General features: G+C 45.4%; 1 protein-coding gene across 4 annotated transcripts in view; it reads right to left on the bottom strand.

The window, feature by feature from the left end:
* The window catches only part of TANC1 (tetratricopeptide repeat, ankyrin repeat and coiled-coil containing 1), a 207,908-nt gene extending 186,609 nt beyond the window's left edge, over positions 1-21,299 (bottom strand). For 2 of the 4 annotated variants that reach the window (XM_075933446.1, XM_075933448.1), the window contains exon 1: positions 20,943-21,163. The gene's annotated coding sequence lies outside the window, so the exon portion shown is untranslated. The other 2 variants (XM_014575373.3, XM_075933447.1) reach the window with 2 other exon arrangements.
* Between the last annotated feature and the right edge of the window lie 1,466 nt (positions 21,300-22,765).

Below are 22,765 nucleotides of genomic sequence, written 5' to 3'. Positions count from 1 at the left end.
ATTTATTAGGTTTTTAAGATATAACTGAACAAATGGAAATTCTCTCATGCCACACTCACCTAACACTTTTAAAGGTATTACACCAAGGATGGACAAAGGGCCCTCCGTGGGCCAGGATCTGGCCCACCAAGCCAGTGGATCTGGCCCACGGCCGCCTTGCCATTCCCCCACCCCCAGGCCAATCAAGGCCTGGGGGTGGGGGAAACACATTAAGTCTCCTTGCACCTGCAAGAGCGTGCAGCAGCTAGACACACACACCAGCTATTTTAAAAGAGCCATGTTTATCTCTAGCTGACCCGTTCCTTTGGTGGGGGGTGCGAGAGAGCTTTGCACAAACACTCTTGCGGGGTGAGGACACTTCACATGCTCCCTCGCCCCCAGGTCCTGATTGGCCTGGGGGTGGGGGAGCGGCAGGGCGGCTACAGGCAGGATCCACCGGCTTGGCAGGCTGGATCCTGCCCTCAGAGGGCCCTTTGCCCATCCCTGGGCTAGAGAGACGTGCCAGCTGTTTTAAAACAGCTGGCATGTCTTCCTACCCACCGCACACTCTTGAGGAGGTGAGGACACTTCACATGCTGCCCTGCTTCCAGGTCCAGATTGGCCTGGGGGCAATGATAGCATGCAAGGTCTCCTTCCACTAGGCGCCTATAGGGCACCACCAGCTGTTTTAAAACAGCTGGCATTTTTCTCTAGGGAACAGGGGAGGGAGGAAAAAGGAAGACTTCTCAGGCTCCACCACAAGAAGTCTCCTGTCCCCTCCCCTTCCGACTGAGGCCACGCCCCTTGCAGAGTGGCCAGGACCACTTCAGAAATTTCTGAAGTCGCCGCCTTTTAAAAATTATTGCCCACCCCTCTGTTATACTATCTACCTTGTGTGCCAATACACTTTAAAATACCATATAATTAAAACATACCAGCCAACACACATATCCTTTTTTAAAATACCTTTTCCCCTTAACAGGCCTATGATACATCTGCAAGTTACTCATTTGTTGGCACTGGTCTCACAATACATTGAGTAACTTTTGAATTAGTGTCCTCATTGGCTCACTTATGAGCCAAAGGTGGTAAGTGTCCTCATTGGCTCACCATCTATGTTCATCTTGTGGTGGTGGTGATGTGTTCTCTTCTGAAGGGAGAAAACACAAATGATCACATATCATGAATCTGATGTACGTGGGTAGTTATATATACACTGTTAAGTAAGCTTTTTATAGCAGAGGGTTTATAGTCTCAAACCTAATTAGTTCTTTGACATATTTAATGGAAAAGTATGGTTCTTCCTTTCTCTGCAGAAGCTACATACTTGATTGATGAATGCTATCTTTTCTTAAACTTGTACCCATTCCACATTTTCTGGGGCTGTGTGGCTGAGTCTCTCAATTCTATGCTATTTCCCCTCCCCCTTCTGAGTTTCATGCAGTCTTCTCCATGCTTCCACTCTCATCCTTCCTCCTCTTAGCAATAATTGCCTTAAAGTCTGGAGCTGTGCCTCATTTTCAGTGCCTCCGTAGAGAAGATCATCTCTTCTGCTCCGTTGGACAGCTAGATGCAACTGGCAAGTGAGGAGATTATGGGTGGATAATTGTAATTTTTTCACAATGGTCAGTGTGCTACCTCCATTTCTCAGAAAAAACTTCTGTGCTGTAGCCGTGCCTTCAATTTAGCTACATTCAGAATTGATGCAGACACAGAATTTTAATCGGAAGACTAAGGTTTTTTACCATATTACTATATCTTTATTATAATTGTAGGAATCAAGTCTGTGGAAAATATACTTCTGGTTTGGGGTTTGGTTTGGTTTTTTTTTTTTTTAAATAAAAATTGTGCCTTGGTCACATGAAAGTCACAAACTTATTTCTCTCAATCTGGGCTTCCCTACAGACAGATGAATTGAGCATTCAAGATAAAGAGGAGTCTATCTGTTTAAAAATAAATGGTATACAACTTTGTGTAATTTTATAACAGCTTCTCCCTGCTTCCCATATCAGCATCCAATATCAGCATCCAAAATATCCTGATATAGCTGCAACGCCATTAGTTCTAAGGAAATTCTAGTCTTCTTTCAACAATATTTAAAATCCTTTCTGGTTCTTATTCGTGGCCTTCTCTATTTGCCACTGGAATTTCAGTGGTGTCCAGTTGTTTGAAGGAAATGCAGAGTAACTCAGTGTTTGCACTTAGCTATGTGCATACTCAGCATACCAGAACTGGAAAATTTTGTCTAGCAGAACCCATAGTCCCTCCCCCACCATGAGCCATATGAGGTGGCACTGTCCAGATCCCCTTCAATTCCTTCTTATTGCTTGTGGATGGAGTTGGAGCTCTGTGTGATTTTAACATCAAAGTTCCTCAGAAACCTTATATATTGTTATTCTAGTTCAGGGCGAGGCAAAATCCAGTACCTGAACCACACTGCCGGGTCTCTCAGTCACACAACTAGCATAGTTTAAGGCACGGTCCATGCAGCTATTTGCTCTGCAGAGAGGGGGAAGCTTTGGGTGAACTCCCTGCCCAATCCTCAGTTCCTATTAGCTGGAAACAACCAACAGAGAGATTGGCATGAGTGATGGGACAGCGCAAGCCTCTTCCCCCCTCCCAGAGAGGAGAGTCACAGGGAGAAAAGCCTGCAGTTTAAAGTGATCTGGGGCTACAGCAGTCAGGGAGCCTCGCCTGCCTTGGGGGTGCTGCTGGCCAATAGATACTTACCTAAGCGCCTCTGAGCCAGAGCCTGCCTCTGGCACCCCTGTGTCTGCTGCACCCCAACTCCCTCTCCCAGGTCACCTTCCAAACCCTCTACAGTCTGCCCCCCCTTTTCCCAGGTCACAATTCCCTCCCCAACTTCACACTTCCTTCGAGAGCCCCGCCCCCAGGCCAGAATCTTCTCCTGCACCCATTCTCCCTCTCTGACCCTACACCACAATCCCCTGACCACAACCACCTCCTTCACCCAAACTCCCTCTCAGACTTCACACCATCTCCTGCACCCCAGTCCCTTACCCTGTGTATCCTTCTGCACCCAACCTCCATCCTAAAATGCCATATCTCCTCCACAGAAAAGTGAGACCCATGACCACTTTCCAAAATCTTGGAGTGGCCTCCCACCAAAAACTATTGCCCACCCCTCTTCTAATTGAATATAGTCAGTGATACCCTAGTATTTATGTCACACATCTCTAACTAGCGACATATGATCAACATTTCCTCTTTTCATGAAAAAGAAACAAAAAAATATGAATTAAACATGAATTGAAAATAGTTTGGTCATACTTGGTGACTGAGGAACTTTTAATCTGCATAATCTTTTACATAAAGAATTTAAGAACTACACTGTATATACTAGATATTATACTCTAATTTTAACAAAATTTGACAGCATCTTTAATACAGTTGGTGGCATTTTTTCAATGCAGTCTTAGAATACCTGCATTAGTTTACAATCAAGCTGAATGCACAGATTATATTTTGCATATTCTTTATTCACCTCACCAACATTATCTCCTTTAATGTGAAACATCAATTCTAAAATTTTGCATCCATTTATAAACAATTAAGAATGACATCTCATTTTCCAAATTAAGATATTCAGCATCTCTCTATGAATCCCTCCTTACCCTACAAGTTTTGCAGTGTCCACATAAAAATAGTCTTCAGAATGTCTCTCTCCCTTCTCTACCCAAAGAAGTTTGAGAATCTTAATTTAAAAGAGTCCTTCAGGTAAGCTGTTTTGTTTGCAGCAGTAGCTTATTGTTGCACAAAGGTCACAACAGAGAATAAGTATTTTCATAAATATTAGATAGATAATTAGATATAGATATAGATATAGATATATCTCACAGAACTTGAAGGGACCTTCAGAGGTCATCGAGTCCAGTTCCCTGTCCTCATGGCAGGACCAAGTACCATCCCAGAGATAAATGTGTGTCTTATGAGCCAAGTTTTCTTTTAGACAGCTTCCTGGTAAATGGTCCCCTTCAGTAATCAGGTTCCAATTCTCTTTAACAGTAGTCTGGCAACATAACTCAGGCCTGCAGTCCAGGAACTTATTTCTCTCTTTTCCCCCTCAACTGGTTTGGTCTTCCTGCAAGTTTTTAACTCAACCTGTAAAAATGCTTAGATGGCTTTCAGCCATACAGGCAGAGGGCAGCACACTTCCTGAGCTTCCTTCAGAATGTCACACTAATTGTCCTCTCTTTCCCAGTTGCTTTCTGTGAACTCCTCAGCCAAGGGTTTCCTTCTGAAACCCCTGTGGCTGATCACAGCCTCCTTAACCTTGTTAAATAATGACATTTATATTACATGCTGTGGCTGAAGGCTGAAATGCCATACTAATATTCACTCCTGGTTAGTCTCTTACCTTTCAATTATGGCAGGTTCTTCTCACATATTAGCACAAAGATGGGCAACATTTAAAGTGTATGATGAACATGAGATATATCAAACAAAGCGTTAATTGGTCTGTGATTTACATTTAAGAAAGGGACTAGAAACAGATGTTTATTGACAGTTCACCTAATGCCAGCAAGAGGTGGGAACAGATCTTCAGGCTGTGTGTCTACTCAGAAATGCTGGAACTAAGAGTACAGTAGCACCACCTGACTTGTAGTGGTTTCCATCATATACAGGGTTTACAATTTGTTCAGTGACTTTCAGCAGCCCCAATATAAAAATGTTCTAATGTAATTAAACATAAATGGCTGGCCCACATCCGCTAACTCCAGCTCTTGGGGCTTGAGCTACTAGGTTGTGAAACTGCACTGCAGATGTCCAAGCTCCAGCTGGATCCTAGCTCTGGGACCCAATGAGGGTCCTGCTGGAGTCCAACCACTAGGACCACAAGCTCTTACATATACCACAATTTTACAGACTAGTAACTGAAGCACTAATCAGTAGATGCGGATCAGTCACAGATGTTTAAATTGCAGTGTAGATGTGCTCTCAAGTCTCCTGATTCTCTTCTAAATGTAGGCCTTACACTAGTGAATATTTTCTCGTGTAACTTACGCTAGTTTCCTTAGGAAAATAAGCTGCAACCACAAAAGCACTTTTACACCTGAATAACTGAATCTACATTATGGATTTATCAGTACGTAATACAGCAAAAACAAAAATACCACACTCTCAAACACTGCTATAACTTTTCAATGTAGACCAGGCCTGAGGCAATGCTGTCTACTCCACAGCCTCTTCCCAAATGTTTATATTTCCTCGGCTTTTACAATATGTTAAAATACAAATACAGGTTGAACCTCTAAAATCTGGGACTATCTGGTCCAACAACATGGATATTGCTGGACCGGAGAGCACAGGCGGTCCAGGCTCAAGAGCACAGCCAGAGGCAGCAGGGGAACAGCCCAGGCAGGGCTGAAGGCAGGGAGTGCAACCCCAGCCGGGACCGGGAGCAGAGCCCAGAAGCCAGGGTTTGCACTTGGGAGAGCAGACCCAACAACCAGGAGGGGACCTTTGACCTCCTCTGGTCCAGCAAACTCTGCAGTTCAGGACTGCTTAGGTTACCGAGCAAAACCAGGGATGCCCCATCTGTACAAAAACATTTGTATTCATCCAAGTAATTCAAAATTATCTAATGGGAGTAATGGCCCACACTACCTTTACATCTGCCAGGATAGACACAGCCTGTGTGTGAAGCTCTGGCAGTTACAGTGCTGCTCACAGAGTGCAGAGAAACCACTGTTGTGTGTCTACACTATTGTGCTACCACATTTGCGGCACTTTGCACTCTGGGTAGCTATGCAACAGAACACCTCTACTTCTCCCATTGAGGCTTGTGGGAATGGTTTTAATACTTGACAGGAAACCAGGTGGACCTATTCATCCCACATCTTTCCGAAACAGATGGGTAACAAGCCTCCCACTGAGGCTTGTGGGAAGGCAGGGGGAAAGGGAGTTGCTGGGTCATGTCTCAATAACCCCTGGTGCATCCCAGCCTGTGTGCTTCCATCCATGTTCTATACCATCTTTCAACAGCTTTTGTGCTGCACGCTCTGCCTCCTCAGTCTGCAGGAACAGATCTTAAACTGTTAAAGAAAATGCTAATAGGTCTCACTAACATGACACAAATGGAAGTCAAGTTACTCATTGAACTACAAAGTGAGGACAAGGAGTCAGACACTGATCTTGCCACACATAGTACAGGCAGTCCCCGAGTTACGCGGATCCGACTTACGTCGGATCCGCACTTACGAACAGGGCTCTCTTGCCCCGGAGCTCGCAGGCAGCGGAACCGCCCAGAGCGCAGCGGTCCCGCCACCTCGACCTCCGGGGCGAGAAAAGCTGCTCCGGGTGCCCCTGGTCTGCTGGGGACCGTCTCCAGCAGACCAGGGACACCGGGAGCAAAGCCGCAGTGGCGGCGGGGTCCCGCACCTCCCCGGCTTTGCCGGAGCAAAGCCTCAGAGGCGCGGGACCCCTCCGCCTCCCCGGCTTTGCTCCAGGTGTCCCTGGTCTGCTGGGGACCGTCTCCAGCAGACCAGAACCACCCGGAGCAAAGCCGTAGCGGCGGCGGGGTCCCGCGCCTCTGAGGCTTTGCCAGAGCAAAGCCTCAGAGGCGCAGCACCCTGCCGCCGCTGCCGCTTTGCTCCTGGTGCCTCTGGTCTGCTGGGGACCGTCTCCAGCAGACCAGAACCACCCGGAGCAAAGCCGCAGCGGCGGCGGGGTCCCGCGCCTCTGAGGCTTTGCCCGCCGCCGCTGCGTCTTTGCTCCCCGTGTCCCTGGTCTGCTGGGGAGGTGCTCTAGCTGCGCCCCCCCCCCAGCAGACCAGGCTTTTGTTGTGGACCCTGGGGTAGAGCAGCTGGGGTGCTGCTGGGTTGGTCCTGCAGGGACCTACCTGGCAGCCCAGCTGTTCTGTCCCAGGCTCGAAATTCAGCCGCTGTTGAAACTGATCAGTGGCTGATTCCAGGAAGCTGGGGGCAGAGCAATTCTGCCTCCAGCTTCCTGTAGTCAGCCCCTGGTCAGTTTCAGCAACAGCAGCAGCTGAATCTGGAGCCAGTTCAGACTTACATACAAATTCAACTTAAGAACAAACCTATAGTCCCTATCTTGTACGTAACCCGGGGACTGCTTGTAGCTATAACATTAACTCTCTTTTGGCATTCATGGAGGTGCAGACTATGGTAGGATGCCATTTTTGAGCTGGGGAAACAAACACTGAATGGATCACATCATCATGCAAGTCTGGGATGACAAGGAGTGGCTAAAGAACTTGTTTGAGGAAAGCTACTTTCATGGGACTACATGATGAGTTCGTCCCCATCCTGAGGTGCAATGACATGAGAGAGGCTCTACTTTGGTTCTCCAGGTGCTTATGGATCACCATGGGCATTTCATACACATTAACACAGTGAAAGTCTGGAAAGGTGCATGATGCATGCACTGGCCTGTTCAGGTAGCTGAAAGGATTTTCCTTCCAGACCAAAAGATCATTGTAGGGGAAATCAAAATGCCCGCTCTCATCCTGGGAGACCCCTCCTACACCTTAATGCCAAGGCTCATGAAGCCATACATTGGGAGCCTTGACAGCAACAAGGAGTGGTTCAATAGGTGGAGCAGGTGTGGACTGACTGTGGCGCGTGCTTTTGACCATTTAAAAGCCCACTGGTGATGTTTGTATGGGAAGCTGCACCTGGCCAAAGACAATATTCCCATGCTGTACCCCTCATAATACTTGTGAGAGGAAGAGCGAAAGATTCATTCAGGGTTGGACTGCTGAGGTTCAGTGCCTGGTGGCTGAATTTCAACAGTCTGAGATAAGGGCTATTAGAGGAGCACAGCTCAAGGCCATAAGAATCAGGGACGCCTCAAGGCAGCAACTTGATGTAGAAAGTCAGTAATATTTATTGCCATGTATTGGAATGCAGTGGCTGCGATGACTCCGTATGATGCACTTAGCAGAGAAGTACCTGTTGCTTTGCTGGGGTGGGTTTGCTTGATTACATGTAATGGAGTAAAAATTGTTTTTGAACCTATGAATTTATTATAAAAAACCAGCAAACACACAACATACATGCAACATGACACATCTGTTCTTTGGGGAGCAGAAGAGGAGGGAAGGCCCCAACACGTTTATAGATTTATATATGTACAGCCCTGCTGTCTGATATGCTGTGCAATGGGTACTGCAGTTCAGCAGGGCTAACTGCATGGGTATGGGGGTTGCATTCGGTTACTGTGGGGATCGGTAGGGCTGAACGGTGAAGGAGCAAGTGTGGGTGCCAACTGGCAGCAGGACAGTGGCCAAAATGTGTTGCTGGTAACTGGGGGATGCATGGAAAGCAGTTTGCCACTGACTGCCAAGGGAGCAGTCACGGAGCTGCTTCTTCTGCAATGCCTGAAATGTGTCAGATTGATACTTTTAATGTTTAAGAGCCACTCCATGGCTTCCTTCTGGAGCTCAGCATTCTCCTTCTGCTCCCTCCACTCATTGTCCTTCCACTCCTTCAATTCCTTCTTTTCAGTGGCAGCCTGCAGCACACTACAAGTCCTCTTTACTTTTCCAAGACTGCTTCCTAGCCCTGTGCAGCCCTTCAGCTGGCAATAACAAGGAAGGTTGGGATCCCAAGATTAAATTTGTGAAGCCAAAATGCTACATTTTACAGCAAGACCACTGCTGACATAAGACAGATCACAGACACGATCCATTTTGGACACAAGCAGTGTTCAAATACCAATCACTGACTGGCTGTCTGACGGCAAACACAAATAAGACACAAGACTCCCACAATAAGTTTTTTGTTTAAGAAAAACAGAATACCACATGAGCTAAAACAGGGGCAAGATCCAGCCCATGAGCAGGATCTGACCCACCAAGCCCTTGGGATCCAGCTCACAGTCCATCCCACTGGTACCTTCAGGCAAGCCTGCTGCAGCCCCAGGCTGCCCAGAGTGGCCTCAATGTGCCTCTGTGCGCCACGCAGTGGACAAGAGAGGAAGACTTTGTGCACTGCCCCCACCCCCAGCACAATCATTGGAGCTCCCATTTGCTGGACCTGCAAAGTTGACAGCAGTGTAAAGGGACCACAATCTCCCTTCCATCAAAGGACCTGCAGGAGATCAGCAGGACCCCTGAAGTGGCCAGGGACAGCTGGAGAGAGGGCACGTTCAGGACTGCTGGGAGAGGATGTACTGATTCAACTGGTCTCCTTAATGACAGTCCACTAGGACCTGGCCAATGGCAGCTGCAATGACTGGGCCGAAGGTGGGGGCAGCATGCAAAGTTTCCCCTCCTCGGTGTGCAGCACAGAGAGGCATGTGAAGCAGCCAACTACTTTGAGAGGCCTGGGGCTGCGGCAGGTAGGGAGCCTGCCTGAGGGTCCCACTGGACTACTGTTGGAGTTTCCCAGACACCCCATCCCCAACCGTGCACCCCCATCCCCTTTCCCAGGTCACAACCCCTTCCTTCACCCAAACACTCGTCAGCCCCCAAACCTGTATTCTGAGATCCCTTCTGAAACGAACCTCTGTCCCAGACCCCATGCCTGCTCCACAGACAAATGCAGCCCTTGACCACTTACCAAAAGCTTAGAGACCCCTCCTCCCCCCCCATCAAAAATTATTGACCATCTCTGATCTAAAGAGATTCATTCCTCATTCAATGAATAAAAACAGCTCCAGACATGCAGGAAAAAACCTTCATGTACTAAAGATCAGAAATATCTAATGCATTTCCATAACTGCATGACAGACTGCATTCTGCCAAAACCAAACCAAACCTACTGCTGTAAAATAGGTATTAGTACCTAACAGGTTGTTTTTTCTTAGGAAAAAACAAACAAATTACTAGTGTCAAATATTTACATTTTGCAAATGTTTCTCAAAAATCAAATTTGACTGATACTTACAGATGCTAAAATTACATCCCATGCTGGAATTCCCACTCGACAACCCATCTATATTGCCTACGGGTTTTGCCACCTTCCCAGCACTTTACTGACACATATGAAAACTATGATTCGATTCAATTCAAAAATGGATTGCTGACTTCAGATAAAAAAAATTAAAAAAAAGACACACTTCCAACATGCCTCTTCAGCTACTGGGAAAAATAATTAGACTCTGATACAATGAAAGAGGGGAAAAGATGAGGAATCCTGAGAAAAATCTGACTCACTCATGTTAACTAGAAGAAAGCATTTCAACAGCACTTCCCGCCCCCCTCTCAGCTTGGTTTCAGATTTGATCTCACAGATTTTATGTACTTTTCTCTACCAATAACCCAGTTTTCTACTCTGTTATTTTATCCTATTGCTGGCTATCCACTTTGGCTTGTATCCACAAAGATTGCCCCCATGAGTAATATTAGATATCTTCTTGTCATCAATGCCTACAATTTCTCAAGCACTCTCAGTCCCATCCTCTATTCACACACAAAAACCCATCACTTGTGTGTGGCTCCCTTGAGTGTAGCTCCTTCAGCTGCTTATCTATATTGCAGTGCTTGCCTGCATACTGAGAAAAGGTCTACTAGTCATACAACACACCAGGTCCCCATGCTCTTTTCTGGATATTTTCCTATTTTGTTTCCTAACTGGAAGTCACCTAGCTCTGCAAATGGTAGGGATGTTAAAAATAGTTTATTAGGGTAACCATGCAACCACTGAAAATCTCAGCAGTAACACACTTACCTGTGCTGTAGGCTCTGTCATATAATGCTTAGCTTTATAGAGAGCCTACAGCAAAGCCTCCTCCCCAGAAACAGAACCAACATCCCTTACCCACCCAGCTCCCAGGGAGGAGGCTACGCTAATTGTAACTGACAGAGTTAACAGATAAATATCCGTTTATCGGTTAAACATATAGTTATTTATGTTCAAACGTCCCTAGTGGATAAGCCTCCTCAGAATTCTTTCCTCCCTTTTGCACACAGTACTAAACAACAAATGCACGCTACTGGAGTGGTTGGTTTTTTTTGTTGTTGTTGTTTTGGATAGTCCTCAACAAGATATAATCTCAATGTGCTGCCAGCATCAAGGTACTGGTGGATCTTTGATCTGATAATTCTAGGATCCACAATTTAGAGAGCAAGAACTAAAATTTCAAAATGTCTTAAAACATTTTGAAAAAGATAGCAGAGCATGAAATCCATTGAATGGACTCTCAGTGCCATGATTAAAATCACAGGAATTAAGATGTTCTAACTGAAAGGTCAAGTCATACAACTCCAAGTTTAATAATATTCTGAGTACATGCCTTTATCGTTATTAAATAGATCTCTTGGAAGTGCCCCAACCACAGACCCTCATTTCACACTGCAGAGTGGGATGAGGAGTTGCAAGCAGCACTCTCTGTAAGCTATACACTTGTGTGGCCACTAGAGAGATTCCAGTGCTGCCCAGCTGATTAGCAGAATGCCCATAGTTAGGTTTATGTTTCTCCTAGTGGTGCACATTATCCATACTTCAGTGCACATAACAAAATGTATTCTGCACATGGATGGAAAACTCCACACGTGAACAGAAAAGATCAAAGGGGACACTGGTAGCAAGCCACTCATGGTTGTTCTATACTATTGCATGAAGCCACTAGTTCATTTCAGCAGGTTCAAATTTGGTCCTTTCATGGAATAATGTAGAGAAATTTTTCATTCAACAGAAACTCTAGTCAGCCAGGTTTCTGGACAAGGCTAGTAGGCTACGTCTAGACTGCAAGCCTCTTTCGAAAGAGGCTTTTTCGAAAGATACTTTCAAAAAAGCTTCTTTCGAAAAAGCATCTAGACTACAATCAGTACTTTCGAAAAAGCAAGCTGCTTTTTCGAAAGAGAGCACCAAGGCAGTCTAGATGCTCTCTTTCAAAAAAGCACAGTTTGCATTACATAGCGCCTTTTTTCGAAAAAGCACTTTCAAAAAAAGGCGTTATTCCTCGTGAAATGAGGAGTACCGCCGTCGAAAGAAAAGCCACGTTCTTTCAATTTAATTTTGAAAGAACACGGCTGTAGTCTAGACGCAGGTGAAGTTTTTTTGAAAAAAGGCTACTTTAAAAAAAAAAAAACCTGCAATCTAGACACAGCCTAACACACCCTCTCATCCCCATAGCTCATTAGTTTCCTCTAAGGATGTTAAATTTATATTAATCAAATTTCCATCAACTATTCGATTAGACTAAAAAGGCTTCTCTGCCTTTGAACTGTAGCAGGAGCCCTACTGAGCACTTGTACATTTCAAAAGCAGAAGGCCTGCAAGTAGCCTGGCCCAGCAGGAGACTTCCCGCTGGCCCCAGGCTCCCTGTTGCACCCGAGCCTTTGAAATGCACAAGAGCTCCGGCAGGATTCCCACTGGGATTCCACCTACAGCTACACACCCCGTCTGCCGTTTCACATGCCTTTCATGCAGTGGGGCACTACAGCCCTGCACTTCGTCTTTCTTCTCTTTATCTCTCCAAGCACTTTCGAGTGCCCTGAATCCTCTGATTTGTGCTGCATCCCCCTTTCTCCCCTTCCCTCTCAGAGCCTGAATGCTTGGAGAGGAGGGCAGTTTACATAAGAAATCATTTTACAGGAAAAAAAACCTGTGCTGTATTGCACTATGCATGATCGGTCTCAAATGATCAGCTCCCTGTGCTCCTTAGTCCACAGAGGTGGTCTTCTCTAGAGATGTAAGCGAGTAGCAGAGTTGAATACATGACTACTTGCTTCCTCCCACCCCCGTCCCTTGCTGCCTTTCTATCAGAGCTGGGCCCCCCTGTGGACTGGGGCTGTGGTCCAAAGCTGCAAATCTTTTGCACATCTTGCACACAAATAGCTTGTAAACCTAGCTACAGTGCCATAAGAATCCTTGTTATGACTTCCAGGTGACACTAAACAAGAAGTGGGCAGCATTATCTCCTATAAATATGAAAACACTTGTTTGTCTGAGTGATCGGCTGAACAAGAAATGGAACTTATTGTACTACAATTTCACTTTTTTGTGGTTTTGAGCGCAGATATTTTTGTACATAATTCTACATTTATTATAAAAGTTAAACTTACAAAGAGATTGCACTACAGTATTTCCAATAAGATAACTGAAAAATATTTTTCCACTAGGGATGTTAAATTGCGAGTAATTGACTAATGGGCCAGCAGCGTCAATACATTTTGCATCAACGAGTAATAGGGCGCCTCTGCCTTTGAAGTGTAGAAACAGCCCTTGGGCTGTTGCTTCACTTTAAAAGCAAAAGTGTTGGAGCCAGGGTGGGGGAACACTCCCCTGCTGACCCTGGGCTGCATGCGGCGCTGCCGCTTTCAAATGCCACTTGTAGCCTCGGGACATTTTGAAGTACCCCCTCTTCCCTGCTCCCCTTCCCCCCACTTGCTGCTTCTTTCTGATAGAGGCAGCAAAAGCGGGGGGGGGGGGGAGGAGAGAAGTGACTACAGTAAACTTCCGATAATCTGGCAACTTTAGGACCCAGGGGGTGCCGGATTATCAAATATGCCAGACTATCAGAAGGGGGGGGCTGTGAGGAGTCTGGGGTGGGGTGATGCCACCCCAGACTCCTCATAGCCCCCCTTCCGATAGTCCGGCTCTGCCCCAGGCGTCCCCGATTCAGCCGCTGCTTGTCAGTTTCAGCAGCAGCTGAATCAGGGGCGCCTGCAGCAGAGCAGCTGGGGTGCTGCCGGGTTGGTCCCACAGCACCAAGGGGCGGCGCTACGGGACCAACCCAGCAGCACCCCAGCTGCTCTTCCCCAGGCGTCCCCGATTCAGCCACTGATGAAACTGACCAGCATCTGACCAGAGCTGCTCCGTCCCAGGCTTCCCGGAATCAGCCACTGGTCAGTTTCAGCAGCGGCTGAATCGGGGACGCCTGGGGCAGAGCAGCTGGGGTGCTGCCAGGCTGATCCCGTAGCGCCACCCCTCTGCGTTGCGGGACCAACCTGGCAGCACCCCAGCTGCTCTGCCCCAGGCGTCCCCAATTCAGCTGCTGGTCAGTTTCAGCAGCGGCTGAATAGGGGATGGCGGGCCCAGAACAGCTCCAATCGTCCAGCTGGCCGGAGCACTTCCGAGTTCCCGATGGTGCCGGACCACCAGGAGTGTAGGAGCACTGGATGCCGGACCAATGGAGTTTTACTGTAGTCCACAAGCTTTTCAACTATCTGATAAACATTTGCTTATCGGATAGTTAACTAGTCCTTCACATCCCTATTTTTAACACTGCAGATATTTATAATAAAAATCAAAGAGATATAAAGTGAGTAATGTACTTGTGAGCACTTTGTATATGGTATTGTAATTGTAATAGTATGTTTGAAAATGCTGGTGACATGCAAAAATATGTAAATATTCTTTTAACAGCACCATTAAGTGTGCAATTTCTCATTGTGATTAATATTTTTAGTCTCTTGAGAGCCCTCATATGAGTTTGTAGTTACACATTCTAGAAGGGTAGGGGAAGCAAAGGGTAGTTGTGTGAGACCAAAGGCTTTATTCCACTTTAACAGTTTTGTATGAGGACTATTTCAGAAACAGTACACACATTTATTACTGATTTATTTTTCTAATTGTATGTTAAGTACCTTTTGTAATAGGGAAGAGATGGAAAGGAACAAAATAGTCTATTTAAATATTCACATTTTTTTTCAATTGTTAAAAGTGTATGACTTTTAAATTTTACAATGAATGGTCCTATAGCTCCTTAGAGACAAACAAAAAAATATATAGATAGTATCATGAGCTTTCGTGGACAAAACCCACTTGGTCAGGTGAAACAGACAATTTTAAAGACAATTGTGTCTTCCTGTGCTTGTGAAGAATAAACATTTACCACCCAGTTAAACCATATTTTGTTGTAACTATCTGCACTTTCTTCTCTCTCCCTCCCACCGCCCCCCACTTTCCCTTTTTTATTCTTGGCTCTGGACTTCTTATACTCAGGTCATCTGAAGTAGGTTTTGCCTACGAACGTTCATACCACCATCTACATGCTTTGTTAGTCTTTAGGGTGCTACTAGACTATGTAGTAGTTTTTACTATATTTTGTGTGAGACTTAAATATCCCCTTTGATAATGCAACCTACAAAAGAAAATTCCAGCATACTGTTCTTCCTAGTTCATTTGCCTGCCAGCTCTCTTAATTTGTGTAAATTAATGTATAATAAGGTAACAGATAGAGGCCCTATTGTAGGATACTAGGAACTGCACAGTTACGAAGAGACCATATAAGCCCCAAGGATCTTAAAATCTGATCTGTGATCCTACAACTTAAGTACGTAACACTAGTCACATGAACAAGCAAGTGAAGTCATGAAAATACTCATAAGTAAAACTATACATCTGCTTCCATTATTTTTCCTCTCCTGCAGAACGTAAGAAACATATTTCAAACTGGGGACAGGAAAACAGGTGTAATGTTCAGAAACAGCTTGAGGAGAAACACAGTCATGCACATATCAGAAAATGGAATATCTGGCAAGCCCGCTTTCTAGCTAAGTTTTAGATTTGTCCAGCAACTTCAAGTGGATGATTGATTTAAAAGAATTAACAGTTCATGTCTACAAAGCAGATTTTGAGTTGGAGCCAAAAGGGATCACTGAATAAAAATCTGTGGTGCCCAACTTTATTACATAGAAAGTACCTAATCATCATTTTAGGAAGCCAAACTAATTTCACATATTTTTAAAAGATTTAAAGTTGCCTGTATTGATTTATATTTTAAGTTCCATTTGTGTAATCTGTACATAGACGATAACATAGATGAAACAGCTTATTTACACACTTGTGTAAATTAAAATTATTAAACATGGTCATAAGATACTAATGTATTGGCCTTTAATATAGTGTCAAAGCAGGCGACAGGCCTAATGAAATATTCCAGTGGTTCATGTACAGCCCGTGAGTCATAAATTGGACACCCCTGATGGTAGTCTGACCTCCTGTAAAATACGTCCCATGGAACAGCCTCTGTCAGCGACAATCTGAGCCCCCCACAAACAAGCTGCTGCCACCGTGCACTACTGCCTCTGTATCAGAGGCAGCATCACAGGGTGGTAGAGGGCTCCCCAGGAGCGGGGCCAGGAGCACATTGGCTGCCAGCCCTGCCCTCAAGGACCACTGAAGAATTGTGTAACAGCTAAGATTTGGTGTGGTAACACAATTATTCAATTAAAGGATATTTAACATCCCTAGTCTACAAATTTCATTTCTAATGTAAAGTCCAGCTCAAGACACTAGCTCTGACTGAACTAGTATGCTAAAATTAAGTGCAACAATGATGGTACAAGCATGGAAGGAACTAGTCACTCTCAAGTACTTACCTATGGATGCAGAAAAGACTACAGTTGAATAACTAGTCCCTCCTGCTGTTCATATCACAATGGCTATAACTTCTATTTTTAAGCATGCTACTAGCTCATTTAGAATTGATATGGAAACATCTCAAGTTAGCTTTACACCTTCTAGCAGTAACGTGGAGATACCCTGAATCAAGATGTCATGAACACCTGAGGCTCATGCCATGGCAATGAATTGATCAGGCAAGATTTCCTTACATGATCTAGCTTGTATTCTACTCCTCATGCTGAATAGGAAAGCTATAAACACCCCCCAACATCATTGAATTTGGCCTGGGAGAACATTCCTTGCTGACACCAAATTTGATCAGTCTGGCCCCACTTGTGCTGCCAGCCTGCCTCCAGGACCCACTTGGGCTGCCAGTCAGACTCCATGCCGCCAAGACACTGGCCCACCAAAGCAGCTGCACTCCCAGCAGTTCACAACCTCTCTCTCCCACCTTGCAGCTGGGGCTCTCTGATACAGCAGTTCCATGGACCATGGATGTTGCTGGATTAGAGAGTCCCAGATCAGAGAAGTTTAACCTGTACAACCCAAATTCAAAATCCACCAGTGACTTGGAATTCCAAGTTTCAGCCAGCTCTACACATTATTAACTTCTCCAAACAACTATTTAAAAAAACAAAATCTGCAATTTGGGAAAAGTAGTGATGGGCTCAAGAATCAACATTCAGATAAGAACTTCTCAGAAAGTTAGGTGTATTTACAATTTTGGCTCAAGTCCATTTCCTAAAAGGCAAAAAGGAAACATACTTGCAATGAAAGAAGCAAATCTGCCTAACTGTAAGTGACTGAAAGAGGTAAGGGCGCAATTCAAAGTCATAGAATCATAGAATCATAGAATAATAGGACTGGAAGGGACCTCGAGAGGTCATCGAGTCCAGCCCCCCGCCCTCAAGGCAGGATCAAGCTCCGTCTACACCATCCCTGACAGATGTCTATCTAACCTGTTCTTAAATATCTCCAGAGAGGGAGATTCCACCACCTCCCTTGGCAATTTATTCCAATATTTGACCACCCTGACAGTTAGGAATTTGTCCAATCTAAACCTCCCCTGCTGCACTTTAAGCCCATTACTCCTTGTCCTGTCCTCAGAAACCAAGAGGAACAAATTTTCGCCTTCCTCCTTGTGACACCCTTTTAGATATTTGAAAACCGCTATCATGTCCCCCCTTAATCTTCTTTTTTCCAAACTAAACAAGCCCAGTTCATGAAGCCTGGCTTCATAGGTCATGTTCTCTAGACCTTTAAGTCTTTAGATTAGTTCTCACTATACAGAATTCATCCAAATGAAGCAAAACTGATGTAGTTCTAACCTAAGCTCTCGCAATTAAAGACTTTCACAGTTTAAGTGCTAAGTCAAATTCAGAACTATTAGCTGTCAGTTTAATTTATATAATACATATGGTTTGCTAAATTAAGAGCTTTAAATATGCTTCAGCAAAACTATTGGAAGCTAGTACAACACAAGAAGTTACAGAACAGCCCTTTAGCCTGCCTCCAGCCATAAAGATGCAGGGTTTACATTCACACACTAAACAAACAAACTTTTTTTCAGGGCATTTCCTGTGTAACTAACAAATCCCAGCATCTCTCCTTTAAGATCTAAATTTATCCAAGACTAACATTTAGTCAATTAAAAAGAGTGCCCACAACAGCAACATGCACATCCTATCTTGCTGGCTACCCTGTTTTCTTCTTTTCAATGTATTAAAGTTACATCCCTGTAAGAGATTCAGTAAATAGCAAGGTTACTCCATCACTACCCAATGTTGTGTGATATTTTGCTTTATATGCCAATATGTGCAGCTATTACAGGTTGTTCACTTTATTGAAATAGAGGCACCAGCGCAGAGCAGCAGGCAGGAACTGGTTTGCACTGGAAGGGTAGGCAGCAAGGGGGGGAGCGGGGGAATGTCCATGGAGCCTGCACGTGCGGAAAGAGGTTAGAAGCCAGCTCCTCATGCATATGGGCTCCCACCTGTCCCCTTAACCCTCCGTGCTGCTGCCACTTCAGAGGCAGCAGCACGGGGGTGGGGAGAGCAGGTGGATCCAGTGCTTGCGGAAAGCCAACTCCTGCCCCTGCCACACTCACCCACTGCCTCTGAGATAGAAGCAGAAAAGTGGGGGGTGAAGAGAAATGTGTGTAATCAACGGGATTAACCGATAAACCTAGGCATATTGGTTAATCGTGTAGTTGTCTACGCGTTGACATCCCTAGTTTTAATTTATTTGATAGAGATAGTATCGTGAGCAAAAACCACTTCCTCTGCTCATCTGATGATACTTATACATTTCATATACACAAGACTACTCATTTTTCTTGAACTCAAGCAGTGATAATAGGTGTCACAGCAACAGACCACAATCACATTCTTACAGAGATGCAAGTTTGAAGAGTTGGTAATATTTTGTTGCCAAGGGAAGCATTAATCCTGATCATATAAAATTTATACAAGTTCAGTTCAGATTGTTCAGATGTCTTTAAAATAATACCCTCAGATCACAAAGTTGCCATGGCATCAGCTACAAGACTGTGGTTGGAGACACAAAATGTCTTTTTATAAAAGGCTGTTATGGGAAGCTGAGCACGTTGGCTATGAACCAAATATGTTTTGGCTCTACAGAGGACATAATTTATCATCATTTGGACATTCCAGTGGTTAGTTAAACCAAGAAAGCTGGACAACTTGCACATCATAGCATTCAGATAGAGAAACCTCATATACATTTCCATAGCTGTAGGTTTACACTAGTATCCCAAAGCTTATCCACTTGCTTTCCTTGCATAATTTAATAATGACACTATTTCCTCATCACCTATTGTCTAATCACAACAGTTAGGAAATCTCTGAATAGGTTCGCTTTTGGCAGTCACATAGCAGAAACTATACTGGGAGGAAATTCTGAAGGATGTAAGATACCATATTTATTTCCCTTACTTGCAGATACTTTTACAATTAAAGCCATCGGTATATATGGTGGACATTGGAACTTCTGGTGGACACAGGAACTTCGAAAACAACTGACAGGCAAGGTGATTATTCAGTTTAAGACTCTTTAAATAGTCTGGATGAGTACTATAAATGAGCACCTTCCTGTTACTTGCAAATTCTTTCATACAAGTCTATATAATAAAATCTCAGCTTTCTGGGTAACAAAGCAGTTGCACATTTGCTTTGCCAGCCAGGATAGTTGCTTTCAAAGTGGACTACAAAAATGCCACTTGGGTAGCTGCCACAACACAGAACAAAAACAAAATAAGTATCAAAAACCAGAAAATTTAGACTACTTTCTTTCCTGCTCCCACCCCACAGAAGTAGCTCTTTTAACTACGTTCTATTTACAAATATACTTACTCAGGCAAGACACAGATTTCCTTTCATTCACCTCACATCCAGAATTATTTCACTCTTTCTGTCAGTTATGACATCAGAAACGTTAAGTCATTACTAAGAGTTTACAGAAAATTCTATGAAATGCACATTAAAGAAACAAATCCAACGACTTATATTGTTTTGGTTTCGTGACACACCTTTCAGTTCATGGCAGATGTTGAGCACTGCAAATTCACAGGAACTCATCAGCTAGAATGTCTTTTTGGTTTTTTTAGTTAGGAAGAGATGATGAGATATGGATGTACATATTCAGCAAACAACCTTTGTGCCACCATCTACTATGAAAAAAGTGAATAACTTAAGTCCTGCCTTGTCCCACATACTGCCATGAAACACTGCATACACTCCTTTGGGGTAACTCAGTTTATCTTCTGACATCAGGACAAGACAGCAGCATGTCACATGACACGGTGATATACGCCTATATGGGGCTGTAGCTGTATACGCTTGATGCAACAAATGCAAAACAATTTTGTAAGCTTATCTACCCCTCCCTCAAACATCAATTAAAAACTGAGCAAGATAAGGACTCTGAAATCAAGAAATTTTTCCAGGCTTAACAGACAGTACATTGTATTTGTTCTCATGGAATACAACAAGGCCTGAGCAAAGGCAAAGTCATTTTCTTCAATGGAACTCCCTTTCCCTCCCCCATACACCACCCATGTCAAAATGCCAGGCAGAACTCAGCCTCCCCCTCACTAAATTGTGCCCGGATGTCTGCCCAAACTCAGGCTTCCCCCGTTGTAAAAGTTAACAGCCCAAGCCCCCCAGCAACCCTCCAATACCATGTTCAGGAGCCAGCCCCACCCCTCACTACCATGTTCAGGGACGTCCGCAGGCTCTGCCATGTTACTTTGCCCATATGCAAACCCCAACCTAGACACAGGCCAGCTCTGGCCCACCCAGTGCCCAGGCTGCCCCGCATGCCAGTACCCAGGAGCTGGCCCTAGTTCCCCCTCCCCTCCCCCCGCCGCCCATGTCAGTGCCCAGGCGGCGGCTCCCGTCCAGCCCTCCGGGCCCGCTCCCGAGCTCGGGCCCTCCACTCCCAGGGAGCTGTTAGCCCCGCGCCCGGCTGCAGAGCCCGACCAGTCCCCTCAGGTCCCCGCCCCGCCCCAGGCCGCGTCCCAGGCTCCCCGCGGCACGGACATGCCCGTGCACATTCCTTCCCAGCCGAAACTTTCACACGCACTTCGCGGCGCCACCCAGCCCCGCCAACCCAGCCCCGCCGGGCGGCGAGGGGCACCGCGCGAGCGGCGGGGCGGACACTTACCGCCCTGCTCCGCGCGGGCCGGCGCCTCAGCCCCTCGCCCCGGCCCGGCGCCTCTGCCTCCGCGCGTCCCGAGCGGGGCTCTCCGCAGCCAGCCAGCCAGCGGGATGAGCTCATTGGAAGCAGGCGGCAACCGCCGCCGCCGCCTTACGCATTCTCCCTACGGCCGCCTCCCTCCCCGGAACGGACAGGCTCCCGCTGGGGGAGGGGAGAGAGCTCCTGAATAGCACCCAGCTTACGCCAAGTGCGCCCGCCGGTCTGCCTGGGAGCCTCCCACGTCCGGTCGCGGCTAGCCTGGCCCCCTGAGCAGCCCCCTTCGGGGCTCTGTCTGCGACCTGAGTCCTGCCCTCAGGCTCCAGCGTGACTACTGCTTGGAATAGCAGCGTTGGAGGGAGGGAGCAGCCTGGCTGAGTTTGCTAGAGCAAGGGTCCCAGGCAGAGTTTGTGTTACCTTCCTATCTGTCCTTAATGCAAAACAGAAGCCAACCGCAAATTTAAAATGAAAACAAGTCCACTGGAGGGAAAAAAATCATTTACATACCGACTTGTGAGTTGCCCTATTATTGTTCAGCAGGGACGAGGAATGGCTCTCTCATTACAATAAGTAATTTTCCACTTTAGGTATTCTCACGTTCTTATCCACCCTCATTGAATTAGCTCTGACATCTCCCATCTCTTTTCTTTCACTTCATGTATCTGCAGTAGGGAGTTGTAACTCATAAAAGCTTATGCTATAAGAACTGTTAGTCTTTAAGACGCCACTGGACTCCTTGTTTTATCTACTATCTGTAGTCCATGTTATGGACCCGTGTTCTTAAGTTTTCTGCATTGAATGTTCTTGTTCAGGTGTAAGCTTAGGTGCCTGTTGGTAGCATGGGAAATGCACCACACACCTGCATCCCCACCATAATGTTTATTGTTAAATGGGGTGCCCCTTAACTTCGCCCTTTGGCAGGCCCTACCTGTATGTCCTTCCCTGCAGGCACCAGTTATGCCTAGGCATGAGGGTTATGACTGATATGTCCTAATACATATGTCAGTCATGTGTTCTAACCCTGGTAGTGTTCACTGCTGGCATAGGCCAGACATTACCAGTGCTACATAATACTACACAATTTGGATAGTTCAGATTACAAAAAAAGCTGCTTTAAAAATCAAGTGATGGTATCTCCTTGCAAATCACTGAGCCTTCACAAGTCTGTTTCAAATAAAAGATATTTGTATTATCTTTCATAACTTTAATACTTTTTAAATTCTATAATCTGTTCCTCTTTCAAACAAAAGTAAAAATGGCAAAGTGAGAAGGAGTTAAAGCAGAAATTCCCAAGTTTTTTCCTGGCCTAACCCCGTTTCTTGGGATGCTAGACACCACCATGGAGAACACCATTTTGGAGAGCAACATGACATTTGCTGCATAGCATGACTTTGCATGCATTGTATGTGAATAGACACATCATGGAGGACACTATTTTGCTATGCAAAATGGCATCAGTCACACAACATGACCTTGTACGTACATGTGAGATCATTTGTGTGAAACATATCATTTGGTACAGCAAAATGGTGTCTTTCATGGAGCATGACCTCACATGTATCACATATGAGAGGTCACGCTGTGCAAAGCAAAATGACATCCTCTGCACACAAAGGATCCCTGCAACAAACAACATCATCATCATCTGCTGATTCTGCAACACAGTTTGTGAACTACTGCATCATACTGAACATTAAAAACTTAAAAAAAAAGAAACCAAAGTCTGGTAGCACTCTAAAGACTAACAAAACATGTAGATGGTATCATGAGCTTTCGGGGGCACAGCTCACTTC

Source organism: Pelodiscus sinensis, chromosome 7 (assembly GCF_049634645.1).
Source record: "Pelodiscus sinensis isolate JC-2024 chromosome 7, ASM4963464v1, whole genome shotgun sequence".
Classification (NCBI taxonomy): Eukaryota; Metazoa; Chordata; order Testudines; family Trionychidae; genus Pelodiscus; species Pelodiscus sinensis.
The sequence above is the reverse complement of the archived record's forward strand: the minus strand, read 5'-3'. Positions and strand labels throughout refer to the sequence as shown.